Raw genomic sequence first — 21,977 nt, 5'->3', positions numbered from 1 at the left:
TGGCTTGGCCCACATGTGCATTGAAATCACCTCCTATTATAACTTTCTCCTCCGCTGGAATATCACTCAGTACGTCTCCTAATTGATCATAGAAAACTCTTCTTTCATTCTCACCCAGACCTGTTTGAGGAGCATACACACACACAACATTCAATACCTCTTTATCAATTACAAATTTCACTGACATCATTCTATCACTTGTTCTTACAACTTCTACTACGTTATCTTTCATTTCACTATCAGCAATTATACCAACTCCATTTCTAGTGTTACTACTCCCTACATACCACAATTTATATCCATCACTTAGTTCTTTCGCCCTTTGTCCTTTCCACCTAGTTTCTTGAATACAAGCAATTTGAACTCTTCTTCGTTTGAGCGCATCCACTAACTCCAGACTCTTACCTGTAAGGCTACCAAGATTCCAAGACCCTATCCTGATTTTTCTAACCTGCAATGGTGTTCCCCCTGAGATAGTCCTCACCCGGAGATCCGAATGGAGGCTCATTTTACTTCCGGAACATTTTACCTCAGGAGATGCCATCATTTCAGTATAAGTTTTTATTTCGTTTGGAGAAGGTCTTTTCATTATTATGGCCTGAAAAGATTTTTGGATATTTGATGCCTGAATGCCTTTTCTATCAGCACCATACCCTGCCCTGTCCTGCACGTTTAGCCAATACACCACCAATGCAACCAAAGTGCAGTATTACCCCACACCCGCCTGCATTTTTCTGTATAGGCCAGGATCCCTACTGTAAGGACTGCCCTATAAGCCAATGTATTGTTGCCCGTATCCCGCCACTAGGAGGCACGTACTTCATTCGGGATACAAACTGCTCTTAATCATAGTCTCGTAGATATTAAATTTTCTCTTTTTCGATATTTGAGCAGTACTCCAAAGAATATTATTGATACATCGGATTGCTCTTTTTTCTTGTATGATTCTGGAAGTAATTTCTTTGTCATCAGTTCCAGTTTTATTAAATGTTACTCCTAGATATTTATAATCTTAGCAGGCTTTAATTTTTTGATTATTTTATACAGTATGATGAATATTGTTCTCTTCTGAACCAACACTTAAGTACTCTGTTTTATCTATATTGACGTCCAATGCCCATCTTGAATATTCCTCGACCAACTTACGCATCATGTATTCTATGTCTTCCCTGTCGTTTGCTATTACGACCTGGTCGTCCGCGAACTGGAGCGCGCAGAGTCATGTATTGTTTAGCTCGATTCGGTACCCATTCCATTTACTTTCCTCTTCCAACCTTTAAGTGCTGCTGCAACGTAGATTTTAAACAGGGTCGGAGATACGCAACATCCTTGTCTATAAGCCCCTTAGTTACTGGAAAGCTGTTAGTAAGTGAGTTTCCTATATTTACTCGTGAACGTGATCCTGCATATAGATTTTTTAATGCATATGGTGAGAGTGTAACTTACTGGCGAAGAATGTAGAACTTCCCACATCTTATTTAAGGGTATGTTATCATAAGCTTTATGCAAGTCAACGAATGTCAGGTGCACTTCTCTGTTTCTGGCTGTTTTTTTTTTCTCTAAAAGGAAGATGTACCTATAGATCAGAAATGGCATTCCATATAAAGAACTATTATAGAAGCAACAAAGAAATGCATTGGAAGAAAGACGAAAACAAAAAATATAAATGATTCGATCAAGACTGCGAAAGAGTCCAGAGGAGTGGCGGCTCGTGATTTTTATAATAGGGGAGGCTATCTAACTCTAAAATAGACAAAGCACTAGCAAAAAAATGCGCCAAAAAATGTACTGTAAGGCCCCATTTTGTGACCATTTTTTATTTACATTTCATAAACATATCATCATAATTCATAATTTCATATCATTTTAAAAATAATTAGTCTAATTGTAAAAGTTTAATACCAAAGTTTGTGTCGTTTATGTGTTAAAAATTCCATCTTTGTAAGTAAATATGCATATGCAACAGTGGCGGCTCGTGACATCTGCTATAGGGTGTGCTGCATGAACCACGGCCAATATAAAATAATAGAAATAGAATAACATACGAAAACAAGTTGGGCCTGTATATTAAGTTTCCCAAATAATGCAAATCGCATTTCATTGTTCATATGAGTTTGCGTGTTTTCATGCTTCTTTATTTTTTCACTTAAATGCACTAGATCCCGCACTCCTGTCTCGCGCCACAATTTTTCCTCTTTATCTGCGCCGAATAATGCACACGGAAAACAGAAAAAAGCATTTTTTTTCGGAACATCCACAAATCCACTGATTTCGTAGATACATGTCTTTATTAAATTTACGCGTATATGTTTTTCCACGGCTTTTACCGGACACTTCAATATTAAGATCAGGCATAGGACGGCCACGTTCTTTTATAATCAACTGTTGTTGATAGTGAAGTTTTTGAAATTTATTTACACCTAATTTAAATTGAAACTCCATTGTTTTAAACACGCTCGAACAAAACAAATTAAACAAAATTGTAACCTAAGAATTTCTAAACACGGCACAGATGCAACGGTCACGAATAACTGTCGTGAATTGCAGCTCGCAAACACATTTCCGAGGCCGTTAATCAGCCGATTGCCGAAGCACATCGGCTAAGATCGCCGTTTGCCTAATAAATGCATTTTACCGCTGCCAGTGTTTCGGTTGTTATCGACGCGGCTTCACTGGAGCAGCAAATACGTAAAAAGATTGCTTCACTGGAGCACCAAATACGTAAAAAAATTATACGGTTTCACTAGAGGAGTAAATACGTAAAAAAAATAATATTAATCATCGTTGTTGGTGAATTATTATTAACAGTTGATGTTTAATATGATAATATGGCAGATTTGAAATAAAACTATATTAATTATTCTTTAATAATTAAGATTTGCTATGGTTGTTTGGTAGTTCTGCAGCTCAGCAGCACATAAAGAAAAGCCGCCACTGATATGCAAATCAAAATAAATACAGATTTGAAGTTTTGCAGTCCATACAGGTTGAAGGTTCACATTTTTTAAGATACTCAACTAAATTTTTTTAATTCTAAACGCGGCCTACTGCGAATATCCAAAAACATGATAAATTACCGATATTTTGCTTTGCGTTACAAATATCGGAAAAACTGATTTGAACAAGTTGTTCCAAATATTATTTTAACCCCAAATACCAAATTTCATAACAAAATTCGCACTTTTAGTTTTTTAATTATTTTTAGTCAGGACCCTAAAATTCGTTGTCCCGAGAACCTAGTTAGCCTCCTAGCTTGGTAAATCCCCGGGCAGCGTGTGATGGCACCGTAAATGTCACTGTTAGGAGATCGGGTCTCCCTAAACACCTGCTGCGCTGCGCGGAGCATTAGCAACGGAGGCTGGCCGGCTTCTCGGCTCCGTTCATGCATCTCGGGATAACCCAGGGTCCTGCCTACAATAATAATAAAAAAACTGAGACGCAAACATGCGTTCTAATGCTAATGTTCCGTGCGTATGGATATTTAGTGATAATATGTAATTTACACGTTGTATAATAGTGAGAGTGCTTGTTGTTTTTCGCGAGTCAAGATAAACAAAACAGTGTAGCGTGTGTAAACAATTTATGGGGAGTCTAAGCCTCCCTTACCTCTTATGACGAGCCGCCACTGGTCCAGAGGGTCCTAAAACCAAACAAATAATATTGAATTACCTGTCGAATCAGTCAGATTAAAAATGTGCTCAATATAATAGGGACAGAGGCGCTGCTAGAACACTAAGGAAAAAAAACAATACATGTGTCAACAAATTGAAAAGGTAGAAAGAGAATAGACACTATCAAAATAAACATTCAACAGGGAAGTAAAATAACAGAAGAGAGGTTCGTATCTAAGACACACAACTTTGTCGGAGATTGGAGATGGAAATTAATGAATTGCTCACCATTGAAAAAATAAAATAATTAATCGGCTAAATAGTTTCAACAATTCCTTAATATTGAGAGGTCCACGTTTCAACTACACAGAAAGAGTCGCCAGACAATTCAGACAGTATTTTGATAAGTAGTTGAGTTTCGAGATTTATTCGAGAAGGGCATAGCATTATTTTCATATTTTCCAGATTTTCTGGCCCGATCTTACTTCGAGATCAGAATTTAAACTTCTAGACGGAGAGCTAGAGCCGAAAAATCATCGTCATAAGTAATATGGAGTTTTTCCTGTGAAATGTGTCCATTGTATATTGACAATTATGACCCCTTTCAGGCTGACACCTCAGTGGATACAGGAAGTAGCAATAAGGGATGAAAGGGGAAAGTGAGTGCAATCATTAAAGGTTTTCACCTCCTATTTTGTTAAACCTTTATCGATTTGCATGAAAATTGGTGACTAGTGAGAGCATACCCCAAGAAACAAAACTTATTTGGTGCCACTTGCACTTTTACCCTGGTGGTGAATACCACCCCTTCCCGCGGGAGAAAACTGTTTTATTAAAAATAACCACACAAATCGATAGAGGGACAAATTTTAAGTAAGCTTTGTTATATCATGTTATTAAAATAAATCAATACTTTTTGAGTTATTAAAGATCAAATATTTGTCTATTTAAGAGCATATGCGTGAAGTTACGGATGATAAAAAGAACATGTTAATTAATTGTATGTTAAAAAAATATTATTTTTGTATTATTAAGATATTTATTTGAATTTTTTTTTTATTATAAACTGAATATGTCCAGAAACTGGGGGTGTCCAATAATGGGTACATTTGACATATTCGAATACACTTTTGCTAAATTTATAATATCGAAATAATATAAAAATAATATTTTAGTAACATACAATTAATTAATATTTTCTTTTTATCATCCGTAACTTCATGCATGTGTTCTTAAACAGACAAATCTTTGATCTTTAATAACTCAAAAAGTATTGATTTATTTTAATAACATGATATAACAAATTTTACTTATAATTTGTCCCTCTATCGATTTGTGGGGTTATTTTTAATAAAATCGTTTTCACCCCCGAGAAGGGGTGTTATCCACCCGCAGGGTAAAAGAGCAAGTTGGCACCAAATCATTTTTATTTCCTCTGAGGTATGTTCTAACTAGTCACCAATTTTCATACAAATCTATGGAGGTTTAACAAAATAGGAGGTGAAAACCTTTAAAGACTACACTAACTTTCCCCTTTCATCCCTTATTGCTACTTCCTGTATCCACTGAGGTGTCAGCCTGAAAGGGGTCATAATTATCAATATACAATAGAGACATTTCACATGCCAAACTCCATATTACTTATGACGATGATTTTTCGGTTCTAGCTCTTAGACTATTCTATCGATCCAATATCCCAGGTATTTCAACTTTTTCTTCTACGGCACTACATCCCAAATTGAGCCTTGACCTCCTTTATTTTTTGCCTCCACCTTTGTCTGTGGTTGCTCTTCTCCATACTCATAAAAGTGCTTGTGCATCGCTGCTTACTGTGTCTTCCCAGAGCTTTCTTGTCTATCCAACCGGTCTCTTTCCCCTGCATTCTAGCGTTCAATGCTCTTTCTGGTAGCCTATCCTTTCCCATTCTTATCACATGTCCATCCCATTGCAATATTTGTATTCTAATGAAGTCTGACAGAGGTGTATAAAGTTGATAAAGCTCATTGTTGAATCGAATTCTGAAGGTTCCGTTTAACCTCGCAGGTCCTAATATTCTCCTCGGTACTTTCCTTTCAAATGTGTCGAGTTTGTTTTTGGATGTTTCTTTTAGGACCCATTCTTCACTGCCATAGCATTGTATTGGTCGAACTAAGGTTTTATAGATTCTAATCTTTGTACGTCGGTGGATATTTTAGACCAAAATATATGGGAGAGGGCAAAATAAGCGCTGTTTGCCTGCGTTATTCTCTTCCGTATTTCTCCATCTTCTGATCCGTCGGCATATATTTCTATTACCAGATACGTAAACGTTCCAACCATTTCATTGTCATCTTCATGTATAATGTTTTGTGGGACTATATCTCTTCGCTTCTGTATCATTATTTTTGTTTTTTCGATGTTAATTTCTGTGTTAATAACTTCAACTTGGCCCATTCTAAAATGTGCCCATCTATTGTGCAAGGTTGAGGTGCATTTTAGGTTTTTTCGAATTGACGTCACTTTGGTTTTCTTAATGTTTATTTTCATACCAAATTGATCATAGACTGAGTTAATTCTATCGATGAGTCATTGTAGACCCAAGACGGAATCCGCAGTCAACACCGTATCTCTTTAAATAGAAACTCAGAATTAATATTAAATACCAGAGTTAACAATACACATTCCTGTCTAACTCCTCTAATAATTTCTACTTCTGCAGATGTTGAACCTTCAATCTTAACTCTGTTTGAAATCCTTCCCGTTAAGTCTACTTCTTGCAAACGTTCCAATAGTAGGTCGTATATTACTCTATCAAATACTTTTTCGAAGTTGATTTTTATGAATGATCGAAGTTTACATTTTTTATGGTAATGTAAAGAATGGTACCTTTGTTGCAGTTCTTCTATTTCGACCAATTTTATTTCCAGTAATTTCTCTTATGCACCAGTTATTTTTTTTTCGAATTATTCCATTTAGACTTATGCATTTTCCGTCGTTATCATCTTTTTCTTTAGATTCTCTTCGTTTGCTCATTAATTGTAAAATATCTTCTGTTATCAATTCCTGTTTGTTATTTCTGGATCCTGATTTTAGATGTTTTTCTATTACGTTATTCACTTGCTCTTTTAGATTTAGTTTTCCATATAGTCTAGTCGCAACATAGGGGGTCCCGTGGACACTTTTAGTTCGCCGCGATTTGATGGTGGTATTATAGGTTTTTTGGGTCGCTGAATCCAATGGAAGTGGTCTGGAATCCCAAATCACAGTATAAAGAGGGACAGTAGAACCACTCTCCGAAAAATTGGAAGTAAAATCTGTAGTCGCGCATGGCGACCGCGCAATGTTCTTAGTCGCTTTTGCCCCACTCTCGCATTGCTAGTCGCATAGAAACGTACGGGTTTTAACAGGGAAAACCCGCATCCACCACTGGGGAAGTATCACTTGCGTACTGCCGGTAGTACTTCTTGAGATCAAAGTGCCGACAGAGAAGTGGTTTTACTGTCCCTCTTTATACTGTGCCCAAATGTGGAAGGTCTTCTCTTGTGTATTTTTGGTCGCTGAATCGAATGCGACTAGTCACGATTACTCAAAATGTGTTCTTATTTTGTTAATAACAAAATAATTGTTTATTCGAGGAATAGTTCGAAAAGCTCGTTATCTACAGCAAGTTTGTAGTCTTTTTCATAGTATGTATTTTTAAACGCTAAATCGATTGCCACTAGTTGTGATAGCTTAAACCACGTTCCGACTTTGTTATTAATAAATTATTGCAAAAATAACTGTTTATACACGGTTTTTGCTCTAAATTTAAAAAAACCACTTGAAATGACATGAAATTTGGCATGCACGTAGCTAACATGTCAAACAAAACAAGTGATCTTGTGCCGATGTGTGCTTTTACCCTGGGGTTGAGTTTCACCCCGTTTCGAGGGTGAAAGAATAAACCTTTAAAATAAGTCCGGAATTGGATAAACTGATTAATTCTAAGCAACGTTTGTTTTATACAGTTTTTTCACCAAGTCAATACTTTTCGAGTTATTTGCGAGTGAATATGTTCATTTTTCAGCAAAAAACCAAATAACTCTAAAAGTATTGACTTAGTGAAAAAACTGTATAGAACAAAAGTTGCTTAGAATTAATCAGTTTATCCACATCCGGACTTATTTTAAAGGTTTCTTTTTTCACCCCCGAAAAGAGGTGAAACTCATCCCAGGGTAAAATCAAACATCGTCACAATATTATCTACTTGTTTTTTTTGACATGTTAGCTACATGTATGCCAAATTTCATGTCAATCCAAGTGGTTTTTTAAAGTTTAGGGCAAAAATTGTGAGTGAACGTACTATAAATCGTTATTTTTGCAATAATTTATTAATAACAAAGTCGGAACGCGGTTTTAGCTATCACAACTAGCGGCAATCGATTTAGCGTATAAAAATACTATGAAAGAGACTTGCTGTAGATAGCGCATTTCGAGCTTTTCGGCGAATAAACTATCATTTTGTTATTAACAAAATAAGAACATATTTTGAGTAATCGCGACTAGTCGCATTCGACTCAGCGACCAAAAGTACACCAGAAAAGACCTTAACACATCAATGTATTAACAGGGCTTCTAATAATTCCTGAAAAACACCTAATTTTACCATAATTTGTTAATAACAATTAAACGCACCACATTTGGGCTTCCAGACCACTTCCATTGCATTCAGCGACCCAAAAAACCTATGCCACCGTCAAATCGCGGCGAACTAAAAGTGTCCACGGAACCACCTGCGACTAGACTAATAGGAGGTCTATGTCATCGACTCTGTAATTCTACGGTGGTCAATATTTCCTCAATTTTTGTTTAATCCTTTGTGTACTGTCTGTCGTATGGTGTCGTTTTTCAATAACAATTAGTTTGTCTTGAGGTACCTATGTGTTTCTTTATTAGTTTCCAGCTTACGCGTAGGTACTTTTACATGATTATGTTGATGTCAACTCCTTGATATATTTATGCATTGGGTTATTTTTCGTTGACCAATAGGTACATAATCTATTTGGTTACGGATTACTCTGTTTTCATTATGTTGTGGTGAAGTCCAAGTGTATAATCTACGGGGACTTAACTTAAATCCACTCCCCTATCATTACTTTTACTTCATGTTCGAAATCAATCCAGAAATATTTCCTTTATCCACCATACCATTAAAGTCTCCTAAGATGAAGGTAAGGTCCTGTTTTTGGTTATAAGTTGTTCTACTTCAGTGTACTACGCTTCTAGATCTACCATGGGTTTATCGGACGTAGGGGCATAAGTATGAATGATGTTAATATTTATTGGTGTTCCGGATAGTTGAATGAGTAGACGTCGGTCAAAATATGACACAAAGTTCGTAACGGCATTGTTGTAAAACATTAAACATTGTCTTCTAAAAATTATTCTAACTCCGTTACGATTTTTTTTTCTATGAATTTGATGTGCTTGGGCGAGCCAATTAGCCAAACTCCGTTACGATGAACTGGATCATTATGTAAAGTGTTGTTCATGGCTTTAGCTTTACCTGAACCTGGACATCAACTTCGGTCAATCCCAATATCTGTATTCCTAATCGTTTTATCAATTAGCATGCGTTTGCGAGTTTTCCCGTTTAGAACAGACTTTTAACGTTCTATGTAGCGATCTTAAAGTTAGACTATTCCTCCCGAGCATTTTTCTTACCATTTGATCATCTAAGATCTGTCGAAGAGTAGGGGCCGTTTCTGTTTGTGCTTTTATTGTAGTTATCTTGGGATTCCTGTTTCTTTCTTTGGTTTGCATCTTAGCCGATCCTCTGGACGCAGACGTCAGATGCTGAGTGCTAGTTTTGGTCCACCCGGGTATTATTTCCCTGGTACCACCCATATCTGGGAAGCGTCCCTCCATCCGTCACCTGAGGAAATTCCCGATGGAGCACTAGCAACCCCTCACGGGCTAGAGTACCTCCTCTGCACCTAGTCCTTCGGAATAGGTGTTAAATTATAGGTTCAGTATATCCGTGTATGCTTAATTTGGACAAGGAACCACAGAAAAAGATAATCATTATTATTGTTGGTCAAAAACAAAGAAAATAAAACAGTATTTGTGTTAAAAGCAATCATTTATTCATACTGTGTACATTTTGAAATATTACCTAGTTGATAATATAATCATTAACTTTTCAACAAATGAAATAAATTTTGGTTCTATGGAACTAGCATCTTCAACTCTAATATTTGTATAATACAGATAGGATTTGATCAACGTTTTCTTTAATGTAGCACCTACATTAAAAAACTTGAACCAAGAATTTATTTCTCTATTTTATTAGATGAAAGAATATTTTATAACCACAACAGATAATTTTCCTAGTCCAACATTTTGTGCTGCTTTTTAGAACAGAATTAGATTTAAGTACACATTAATCATGAAAGTTGTTCTTCTCTATCCCATTAATCTATCAAGATGTAAATCTAAAAGAAAATGTGTTATTAGGTAGGTAGACTAAAGGATGCATTTAAATTTCAATTCTTTTTATATTAATAGTAATTCCGTTTAGCATTATATACATTGTTTTACATCACTTGTATATCTGAACATTAGGGAAAGAAACATACGAAAAAAAATATGAAAAATTATCAAAAATTGTGTAGATTCGCAGTTGTACATTTCGTTATGAGAGTTGGATTCACCATTTGAAGAACGTATTAATTTATATATTTTTTAAAAAAATTTTTCCCTTTTTTTCTATTTTATACAACCAATGAAAAGATGATACGCTAACATCATTACATCTACCCGGCGTGAGATAAACATAAGAAAGGAATAGATATAGGGGGAATAGATAAATAGGGAATAGATAGATGGGGAAAATCAAGATCATAATATATTATCAACAAAATACTTGTACTGTATCTAAGAAACTAGCTTATTTTAACCAAAGACTTTTAGTAAGGTTTGACTTACTGCAACTTTCTATAGTAGCAATCTTAACTACTATTTATTTCTTCCGTGCTGCCTTTTAGATTGAAAAATTAGATCTCTTTTATCTTGTGATTTGTGGTTCTGATAGCTACATGGTTTATAATTATATCTGGAATCATTTAAGCATTCCAGATTATCTTTGCAGTGTTTATGTTTTTATATTATCAATCCAACCATAGTCTCTACCTATAACTGTGTTCTTATAGTGGGTACTGCTCTATATTTGACATCGCAAACTCATTCGATAATTTGATGACAAACATCACTTATTTGCTAGTGTTTTTCTTTGGATACTCTTCATTATTTTAATCTTTCAGTGAATTCTAGATGTTTCTGTTCAATTCTTTTGTACGAGTAGGACGTATTAGTCTCAGTTGATAAATGTTTCCTCGGGTTTGTTCGTATTTCTCCTATTCTGTCTACTTAGAAAACCTATCCTAGGTTTGTCATATTAGATCACAGCGACCATGGCAAATGTGAGTTGAGACGAATAGGAGTGTGCATTAAAATTAGGTTGAATTTACAGAGGCACCTCAGAACCTTAGAAAAGCTGCAACGCCATTGGCCATTCTGGGTAAACTGATAGCGAATGCTAGCTAACGGACCTAAGGTAAGTGCGTTGGAATTGCTATGCACGAGGTATAATCCATACTCTTGTAATAAATGCAAGCATTTATGGAGGCTTTGAGATTGTAGGCAATATGCCTCCAAAATTAGGAGAGTCCTCTTTTAAATCCCAAGACACTTCTCCATCACTGTAAAACTTTATCTAACAACTCTATGTAGAGAGAGAATAACTAGCGAAATCTTGCAGGCGAAGATAAAGGCGAACCTTCTCCAAAAATAAGTGCTTACTTAAATCAGTAAAGGAAATAAAACAAAGTAAGGACGGAAAGGCTGTAAGGCTCAGATGAAATATACAAAGAAGTAATGGAACTGCTAAATGACGAGGATATGGATGCACTAAGGAATCTAATGCAAACAATCATGACTAGTTCCGAATGATCAGTTCACTAAGTAAGATCCTAAACCATTCTTGAGGATAGTACATACAAGAATTTGTAATAGATGTGAAGTAGACATAGATCCTACTCAGCTTGGAGCCAGTCAAGGCTTCGAAACACGTGAAGCATTCTTCAGTTTGACTGTAGACTGTATTGCTTCTAAATATACAGAGACTAGCGTTTTCCTATGCTTCACTGATTACCAGAAAACATTCGACTGTGCCAAATATAGAGCTCATGAATCTGCTACAAGTTAGAATGATAGATAATGACTTAAGATTCATTAAGAACCTCTACTTAAATCAAATAGCATCGGTAAAAGTGGAGAATGAAACTACACAGTTTTTAATCATAGCTGAAATGAAATAAAACCCATGCTGGATGAATAGATGTGACAACATAGAAAAATCGAGTAAAACATCAAATAATATGCTTCTACATTATTACTATAAAATTTGTGTTGTCTTTGGGGTAGCACGGTTGTATACATATTTCTGCTACTATTTATTGTTTAACATCCGTAACATATATTAGAATATGAGTCAAATATCTTTACTTGTTGCTGTTAATATTATGTTGAGTGCAGAGCATTTCGGTATCCTGTTCCCTATGATTTTGATATATTATTGACATTATGTTCATAAGATATCACTGTCTCTCTCTATATCTTACGTGACGTGTATTAATTTTTTAGCTTGTGGTGGTCGTAGTGGATCACATCTACTGATTTTTGCATATAAATACTGATTTACCTGACAGTAACATTCATTGAGATCATTGTGATGAGTGTTGACACTAACTGCCAAAGAATTTGTACGCCAAATATTGACTGCAGACTTGGTACACACTTTTAACCTACCGGATTTAGATTTTTTATATAAGAAATACAAAAAATGTTACAGGAAACATGTTCAATATATAAAAATTTCTATTTAACGAATACAATTTTGCGTATGAATAATCTGTGTTAACGCATATCTAGTACCTTGTAACGATAGGCAGAAGAGACCAATCGCTTCTGCTAAAGTATTGATTTAGTAGCGGCTCCAAAAACGGCTCTTAAAGTATTGATTTAAGGCAAAACCGTCCTGCCACGCCACTAGGTATTGATTAATCGCCTTCCCGTTCCATACCGGATCGAGTATTGATCGACCCGGCCACCTCTAATCCAAAACAAGCACTGATCTTTCTTGTTCTTGATGTGAGTCTCTGTACTGACTAACACATCGTATTTCCGTTTGAATCAACCATATTTTCGTTTGAATTAACCATATTTTTTATTGTTCGCAGGTATTAACAGTCGATCGTAGTGTCGTCGACACCTTCACCAGGATTGAATTTTACTTTTTCTTATTTTACAGAAAAGATAATTTTATTTTAGTTAATTATTTAATCAGAATACATTTTTATTTAAAATAAACTTGTGTTTTACTGAGTCTGATGTCTAATAGGCCTTGATCCCGCGTACCAAAAAAAGTTGATTAATAGCAAGCTAGAAATTTGTTAATAACTTAACGGTGTCTAGTCGGACAAACTTTGATAATAATAATAATAATAATGTTTATTTAGGAATAACAATAAATATTTACAAAAAAAAAATAAAAAGCATAATGAGTACTACCTAAATAAACATAAATAACTCACTGAAGTTGAGCTACCCTGTATATATATTACTAATATACATACAAAAGTAGCACTCCTTGTGCGTGAGACTTAAAAATATAATATACTAATTTACAAATATAAACAAACACAAAAAATATTTAACAAATGTATAAATGTATACAGCTATATGAAAATTTATAAAAATACTAAAAACTCTAACATTAATCAAGAAAAAATAAAAATATAATAATTTTAATATAATTTGTGATATAAATGTGGCCATCAATAATTCAAGAAGGGGGATGATGAAGGGGAACACTGGAACAGGGAAAGTTTTAATTGTGGAACAGATTACAGGTTTCGAAGGTCAGACTATGAAAACGTCCCATGTATTTTGTTGGACAGAACTTCCAATTGATTTGTTATTCTTTCATTAAACTTAAACTCTCATGCAAAAATCAGACTGCTATTTATCACCAACATAATTCTTGTCATTTAAAATGTTCTACGTGTCGGAATTATTAAAACGCCCAATATATTTGTCTGACAAAATTTTTTTCATATATTAAGTATATAAAGTTTGCTATTGATTAAACTTAAAAACAACCTGCTAGTTTAAACAATCATAAACTTGTCAGGATGACACGTTCCACAATTACAACTTTCTCTGTTCCAGTGTTCCCATACATCATAGTTTGTCCGACTAGACACTGTTAAGCTACTAACAAATTTTAAGCTTGCTATTAATCAACTTTTTTTGGTACGCGGGATCCAGACCTATAACAGAGCTACCCATTAGAACCTCAAGAAAATTATTTCAGCTCATAAATGCCGTTAGATGACAATGTTTCCTTAATGCTGGTTTTTATTTGATATGCGCATATAATTTTCTATTGCTTTATTTCCTATAAAGTGGGGAAAGAGAAGATTACATATATTGCCATTATTTGTACAAAGTGAATTCCTATAAACTATATTAAAGATTACTAAAAACAATTCCTATAAAAGCTATTGCTATTATTACATAAACGTTTTAAACAATAAATTAAAATGATTAACTTTAAAATATCTTAAAACGTATTTGATTATATGTACATATTTGATAACAGTTTCGAAATATTTACAATGGAACATATTTCTTTTTCTCTATCTATTGACTGAATAATAAAGTTAATTATTACAGGATATGGCTAACAAAAATTTAGAAAAACAAATTGCGTTTCTTCAACATGATGACTTTTTTACGAAAATGATGGTGAACGTAGATAGTTGATGGCCCAAATACGGAGAACATAAATAAAAACCAACAGTGGGTTAATATAAAGTAAATGGAATGTACTGCAGGTGAAGATATTATATTGTTTTTAAGCTTTTGACTTAACACTAGCACAAGGTTTCAAGTCGCTACCGACTTGACTTTAAACGACGAAGATCATGCACGGACGCTATATGATTAATGTAGCAAGTGTAAGAGAAATCGTTAGAATACAACAAATCGACATATTTATATTTCGTGGATCTTAAGAAAGCTTTTGACAGGGTCAAATTAAAGGACATTACCCATTTATTGGGAGGTGGAGGTGGAGGTCGCGGTCGATGTCGATATTCATGTAAAACAAACACATTGTAGTGAATGGAAGAGAACAGAGCAGGTAAGTCGCGGTGGAGGTTTAGCGCGATGCCATCCAGGAGGTTTACATCGATGCTTTTGAAAATAAAATGAGTTTGTTTTACATGGATGCCTACTGCGCGGCCTACAAGGATGCTTCCCTGTGATTGGTCCGTTCGAAGCCAAGTTGTCATTACCTGCGCTATCTGAGTTGATACTTTGTATATAATCCCTTTTTTGTATTCAGTTTATTTTTGAATTTCTAAAGCACTTAAATACAATAACTTTTTGAAATATGAAGTAGGATCTGATTATTTACAGCTGACATTTCATCACCATCATCACTTGACTGACACAACATCGCAAAAGCACAGTCTTTTTGTCATTCAAATTTTATTAAAGTACATCACTTGATAGTGGTTCTAGCTCGACTGACAGCGCAGGTGACCTCCTTGCTATGTGCTGTCGACATCGACCGCGACTTAACTAGTAGCATCCGCCGCGACTTACACCTCCACCTCGACCTACTTGTTCTGTTCTTACCCTAGGAATCATCAAAACGATCGAAAATATCTACCAGAAAAACACAATAAAATTAAAAGTAGAAGAATAACGAATTGGCCCAATTGAAGCTGGCAATGGGATAAGGCAGGAGTTCAATATCCTGTTATACATCTGCTTCATAGATTATCGCAAGGCGTTCGACAAAGTCAAATGGCATCATTTATGTAAATGGTATATAATAATAAAAGATAGGTTAATAAAATTTCCCGGAATCAGTAAATGTGCTGTTCACATTGTCAAATGAAATTCACCCAGATTATGGTGTCAGACAAGAATGTATACTATCTCCATAACTATTTAATATATACCTAGAACATATTATAAGAAGAGCGCTTGAAGAATGACAAATGAAGTTGACAAAACACCTTTGTCTATCTCGGGTCTAGTATAACAAAAGATGATAACTGTGAAGCAGAAGTTCGGAGACGTATTGGTATGGCAAAAAATGCGATGAGCCTATAAAAATGCCTAAGTAAATTTTGGAAAGACAGATCTATCTCTCAAAATATCAAGATGAGACTAGTGAATGCCCTTGTATTCTCAATATTTCTATACGGAGCAAAGACTTGGACTCTTCGCGCATGCGAGCGCCAAAAAATTGATGCCTTTGAGACGTGGTGCTGGAGAAGAATGCTGCGCATACCTTTTACAGCTCATAGGACAAACGTTTCCATTCTAAACCAACTCAAGATTAAAAAAAGGCTGTCCATAATATGTCTGCAACGAATACTGCAATTCTTTGGTCACGTGGTTCGCAGAGGTGACGACAGTTTGGAGAGATTAATTGTTTCTGGAAACGTTCCGGGGAGAAGATCAAGAGGACGATCACCAACTAGATGATTCGACCAAATAAAGAATTCAGCTGGAAACTCATTCTTCGAAGCTCTTAGAGCAGCTGAAGACAGAGATCTATGGAGAAACATTGTCAGGAATATTGGAAGAAATCACGATCCGCAGTAATGGGGAAACGACAAGAGAAAGAGCTTGAAGAATGGGAAAAGGTAGGAGAAGACCTGATTAGTCCCATACGGCTGGTTGAAAGTGAGAGTAAAAGGTTTGGTCTGGAGTTAAATATATTAACGACAAAACTCGTAATAGTGGATTGACAATACAATAATCATACACATCACATACAACCAAAATTGACCCGTTTGATAAACTCGTTTATATCTGGGATCATTGATCACAAACACAGGAATATTCCAGGAGATAAAGCGTAGATATGATCTAGCCAATAATCGTTATGGAGAAGATAACCAAAATATGGAAAGACTCCAATATTTCAAAACCCCCAAAAATGAGATTAGCATCTCCTTGCACGTTTACACTTCAGACACAAGGCTTATAGGAGGAGAAGCTTCTTAATCTGAAGCTGTCAACCAATGTCTTCAGCTGCGTGAAAAGGAAACCATAAAAAGGCATACCAATTCACTGACAAATTACCTACTAGACAAGTAGAAGGGGAAATAAAATACAATATATTTATTATAGTAAGGCGATTTCTGTTCTTTAAATTAAATGACATATACGAGACGCTATGAATATACTAGGGTCATTCGTAAAATATTGCTTCTGAGAAATAGTGCGACGTACTGGAAAAAATCTGGCAACACTGTCTTACACATCAACTCTCCCCCTCTCTTACCTTATCACTTTTGCCTTGCTGCATTGCTCAGCTCAGTGTCGGCCTAGCAGTCTTAGAAGATGAAGGTTAAGGTTGCTGTTACCGCCAATGTGAAATTCATGCTGTGATACGTTTTTTAATGCAAAATGGATTTCACCTATTGGCATTCATCGTTATTTAATCGAAGTTTCTGAGTAAAAGTGCATATCTGTTCAAAATGTTCTTCTTCTTCTTCATGTACCATGTCCCTTCAGAAAGTTGGTTACCATCATAGCTATCTTAATTTTATTCACTGCCACCCTAAATAGCATGCTTGTATCAACACCATACCAATCTCGCAAGTTCTTCAACCATGAGGTTCTTCTTCGTCCTGGACTGCGTTTGCCTGCTATTTTTCCTTGCATAATATTTTGTAGCAACCTATATTTTTATGATTTCAGTAGTCTTGCTGAGACGTTCTAGTATTGTGGAGTTTCGAATCTTCTCCACCCAGAAAACTTTTAAAATTCTTCTATAGCACCACATTTCGAAAGTCTCAAGGCGATTTAGATCGATTTTATTCACAGTCCAGGACTCGACACCATAAAGTAAGACCGAGGACACGTAGCAGCGAAGTAGGCGGATCCTCAGTGCCAATTTTAGGTCTCTGTTACATAACACCTTGGACATCCTTCTAAAAGCGGTTCTAGCCTGCTCTATCCTGGATCTAATTTCGCCGTGACTTTCTGCGTTACAATTTAATTGCTATCCAAGGTAAACGATTTTATCAACTTGCTCAAGTTTGCTATTATTTACATATTATATAGACGGTTTTATATGCTGTTGTTTACTTATTACGAGTATTTTGGTTTTCCGTATGTTCAAATCCAGACCTGCCTCCCTACAACTCTCAACGACACTATCAAGTAGTGTTTGCGTTAGGAGATCTTCTTGAATAGAATCTAGGAGTACTGTAGCGTCCGCATATCGCAAATTATTGATGACTTCATCGTTCACAAGTACTCCTTCTTGTTTTTCAGAAACTGTTTTTCTGAAAATTCTTTCGGAGTAAACGTTGAAAAGCAGGGGTGCCAAGAGGCATCCCTGCCGTACTCCTCTTTTAATATTAAGAGCCTGTGATTCCACACCATCTACTAAAACTGATGTTTGATTCCAATATAAATTTGCAATTACATATTCGAACATCTCTGCCGTCCAAGCCAATGTCTTTTAGAGCTTCGATCAATATAGAGTGCTTAACACGATCAAATGCCTTTTGGAAGTCAATAAAACAACAGTATATGTCTATAGATATATCTCGACATCTTTGATCAAGTACGTTCATTCCAAACAGTGCCTCTTTCTTTCCAAACCTGTTACGGAAACCAAACTGTGTGTCATCCAGGTATTCCTCGCATTTATTGTAGATACGACCATGTATTACTTTCAGAAAAATTTTCAATAAATGGTTTAACAAACTGATGGTTCTATAAGGTTTGTTCGTAGTACGATCCAATCGATCAGCAACCGTTGCCAACCATCAGACGCATGCGCAGTTAACAGTTAGCGCTGCGCAGTTAACAGTTCGAGTTCGTAGACTACGAACGCGCTTGCGTCTGACGGTTGGCAACGGTTGCTGATCGTTCTACGAACAAACCTATAATCAGCACAGGTTTTTGCTGTTGTCTTCTTAGGTAGAACTATAAGCACTGAATTAGACCAACCATTAGGTAGTTGTCCGCTGGTATAAATGGTATTGAAAAACGAAGTTATAGCCTCTAAAACATTGCGAGCATTTATAAGCTTGTATATTTCAGTTGGAATTTCATCAGGACCAGTCGCTCTGCCATCTTTTGATGATTGTATGTCTTTTATTACCTCAGAGCGTGTTGTTAGGGGTCCGTCGCAGTTAGTAATATCGGGAGGTGAACTACTCCTATGGTCTTTGAATAGGTTCGTAACGTAATTTTCCCATTCTTTAAAGTTTGTCCTCTACTTCAAATATTACTTTACCATGTTCATCCTGTAGCAATGCGGTTTGTTTCTTATTGAAGATACCAGCCGCTTCTTTCTTTTTTTTATACATGTTAAACGTGTCGTATCTGTTTTCAAGTTCTTCAATGTCATGACACTGTTTGGCTAGATGTTGACTCTTTGCTTCTCGTATTTTACGTCGAATTTCTTTTTGTATGCTGTTATAAAGTGTTTCGTTGTTTTTCGCTAGTCGCCGTTGTTCCATCAAAATGTTCGCAAATGGAATTTAGTGAAGGCCGAACGGAAATTCACGATTAATCTGAAGGCCTTCCGCTCCGATCGTCATGGACACCATTTGCGAATATGTTGAACAGATAATATGTACTTTTACCCAAAAACTTCGATTAACTTTTCGATGCAAAATCCATTTTGCATTTAAAAAAAGATCACAGCATGAGTTTCACATCCGGGATCTCTATCTTCGAAGTCTGCTAGGTCGACACTGAGCAATGCAGCGAGGCGAAACTGATGTGGTAAGAGAGAGGGAGAGTTGATGCGTAAGTAAGTGTTGCCAGATTTCTCCCAGAACGTCACACTCTTTCTCAGAGGCATACGTAACCTTATTTTACAAATAGCCTTCGTATATTATTTAATTCGGTTATATTCGCCGTTATTTGAGCTTTTCTAAAACTAAAACTGTCGCTTTCAACTATGAGTAAGTATTAGAGAGTGTTTTTAGCAATCTTTATGGAAACAAACTTTATCAATTCGATATTAACATACATAAATGCGGAACACCACATATTTTTCGAATTATTAATCTATGCTACAACAGTTTTATATTCGTAGAATAACTACTTATATGAAATGTATTTGACTACTCAAATCTCACTTTTTATGCATCATCTTCGAAATGATGCAAGAAATTCATAATTACAATTAAGATGAAAGATTTTTTCAAATTGAATTGACACTTATAACTTGAAGTATATTTTGGTGATTACTTCGACTCGAAACAGTCCAAATCGACTAGGGTCTCATAGTATTAAAGGCTTACAAAGTTTATTATTGCTTGTATTGGTTCGTTTATTACATCGAAGTATATCTAACGATAAGAGGGCTAGGACACCAAATAGATTTAAAGTAGTGTAATAAAGTTCTCGTTCCGGAGGATTGTATTAATATTGCAAAAATTCTAGATTTTATTTCACAGTTTAATCTAAGTAAAGAGCTACGGTGTACGTTCATATACAGCATGATCCACAAATAGGTAATAGCATTATTCTGTTTTCCTAACTAAACCATTAATTTATTTAAAAGTCGGATACATGAGATTGAACAATATAAAATAGTCACTCAACAAAATATAGGCGATTTTGAAGCTTGGATAGTAATATTACATATTTGTAAATTGTACATCAATATGTACCGGGTGTCCTAATAAAAATGGCACTCGGCCATATCTCAGCAATCGTTTATAGTACAGCTTTGAGAAAAAAATATTTATAACAAAAGTTGCCCCGGGAAAAGCCTGGAAATTATTTTCATAATTGTAAGTCCAGCGCTAGAGGACGTAGGTCCACCGCAAAATTTTACAAAGTTTGCTTAATGAAGAGGCACTGGAAAGTCCATCATCTAATTCTTCATAAAATTCTGCGCATATTTGATTTCACAAGTTTAAGTCTACATATGCAAATAAGAGGTGGGGGTGAGTGGGAACCTTCTTATGACAAAATAGCAGTAAGTCCAGTTCTGTTAAATCTAATTTTGCATACTTGGTCTTGTTGAAAACAGCTCTTTTTCGTCAATGTAAGTGTCTTATTTTAGAAATAGCCTAATAAGTGATATGATAGCTAGGAGGCGTTATGTAATTATTTTCAGAAATCTAGTTTTCTTTGGAAAATATTAAATACAAGTATGCATGTTTAATCCCATATTACAAAATTAGACCAACGTAGCAACATAATATTGAAAACCGCATGTTGATACCTTTTTTCTATCTCGAGATATCTTAAGAAATGTGTAAATTTTAAACATAACTGTTACTGTCACCGGTAAACGAAGTTAAGGAAAAGTAGTGTGCTATGGAAAAAACAAATACACATTCTGCAGATGTAAACGTATATAATTAATTGAAACAACAATAAGCCAAACAACACTATAAAATATAAGAAAGAAATCAAATGTTTTTTCCATAGCACACTACTTTTCCTTAACTTCGTTTACCGGTGACATTAACAGTTGTTTAAAATTTAAACGTTTCTTAAGATATCTCGAGATAAAAAAAGGGAGCAACATGCGGTTTTTATTATTATGTTGCTAATTTGGTCTAATTTTGTAATATAAAATTAAAAATGCATACTTGTATTTAATATTCTCCAAAGAAAACTAGATTTCCGAAAATAATTAAATAATGCCTGCTAGCTGGCATATTACTTATTAGGCTATTTCGAAAATAAGACTCTTACATTGACGAAAAAAGCTGTTTTCAACAAGACCAAGTACCTATGCAAATTCGATTTAGCAGAACTGGACTTACAACCATTTTTTCATATGAAGGTTCCCACTCACCCCCACCTCTTATTTGCAAAGGTAGACTTAAACTTGTGAAATCAAATATGGGCAGAATTTTATGAAGAATACGATGATCGGATTTCCAGTGCCCTTTCATTAGGTAAATTTTGTAAAATTTTAATTTTTTAATTTTTGATATTCAATTACGCCCTCTAGCGGTGGACCTACAATTATGAAAATAATTTCCAGGCTTTTCCCGAGGCAACTTTTGTTATAAATATTTTTTTCTTAAAGCTGTACTATAAACGGTTCCCGAGGTATGGCCGAGAGCCATTCTTATTGGGACACCCGGTACAATAATGGATTGGGTTTCTTTGCATTATTAATGGAAGAATAAAAGTCATTGCGAGAGAGATCTAGGATGAAATCCAGTTAAGATTTAGAACTGCGTTATGTACCCGTGAGACACTTTTTGGATTAAATGTATTTCTCCAAAAGTACCGCAACCGAAGCAAAAATATTTATGTGGC

General features: G+C 35.3%; 2 long non-coding RNA genes across 3 annotated transcripts in view; one reads left to right on the top strand and one right to left on the bottom strand.

The window, feature by feature from the left end:
- Positions 1 to 21,977, top strand: part of LOC126881524 (uncharacterized) — a 78,522-nt gene that overhangs the window by 52,743 nt on the left and 3,802 nt on the right. The gene's annotated exons all lie outside the window — the stretch shown is intronic.
- LOC126881525 (uncharacterized) lies at positions 9,693 to 20,821 on the bottom strand. Its single transcript, XR_007696889.1, has 2 exons — positions 18,617 to 20,821; positions 9,693 to 18,446 (listed from the first exon to the last, which is right to left on the bottom strand). It is a non-coding gene; the product is annotated as an uncharacterized LOC126881525 (long non-coding RNA).

Source organism: Diabrotica virgifera, chromosome 3, assembly GCF_917563875.1.
Source record: "Diabrotica virgifera virgifera chromosome 3, PGI_DIABVI_V3a".
Taxonomy (NCBI): domain Eukaryota; kingdom Metazoa; phylum Arthropoda; class Insecta; order Coleoptera; family Chrysomelidae; genus Diabrotica; species Diabrotica virgifera.
The sequence above is the reverse complement of the archived record's forward strand: the minus strand, read 5'-3'. Positions and strand labels throughout refer to the sequence as shown.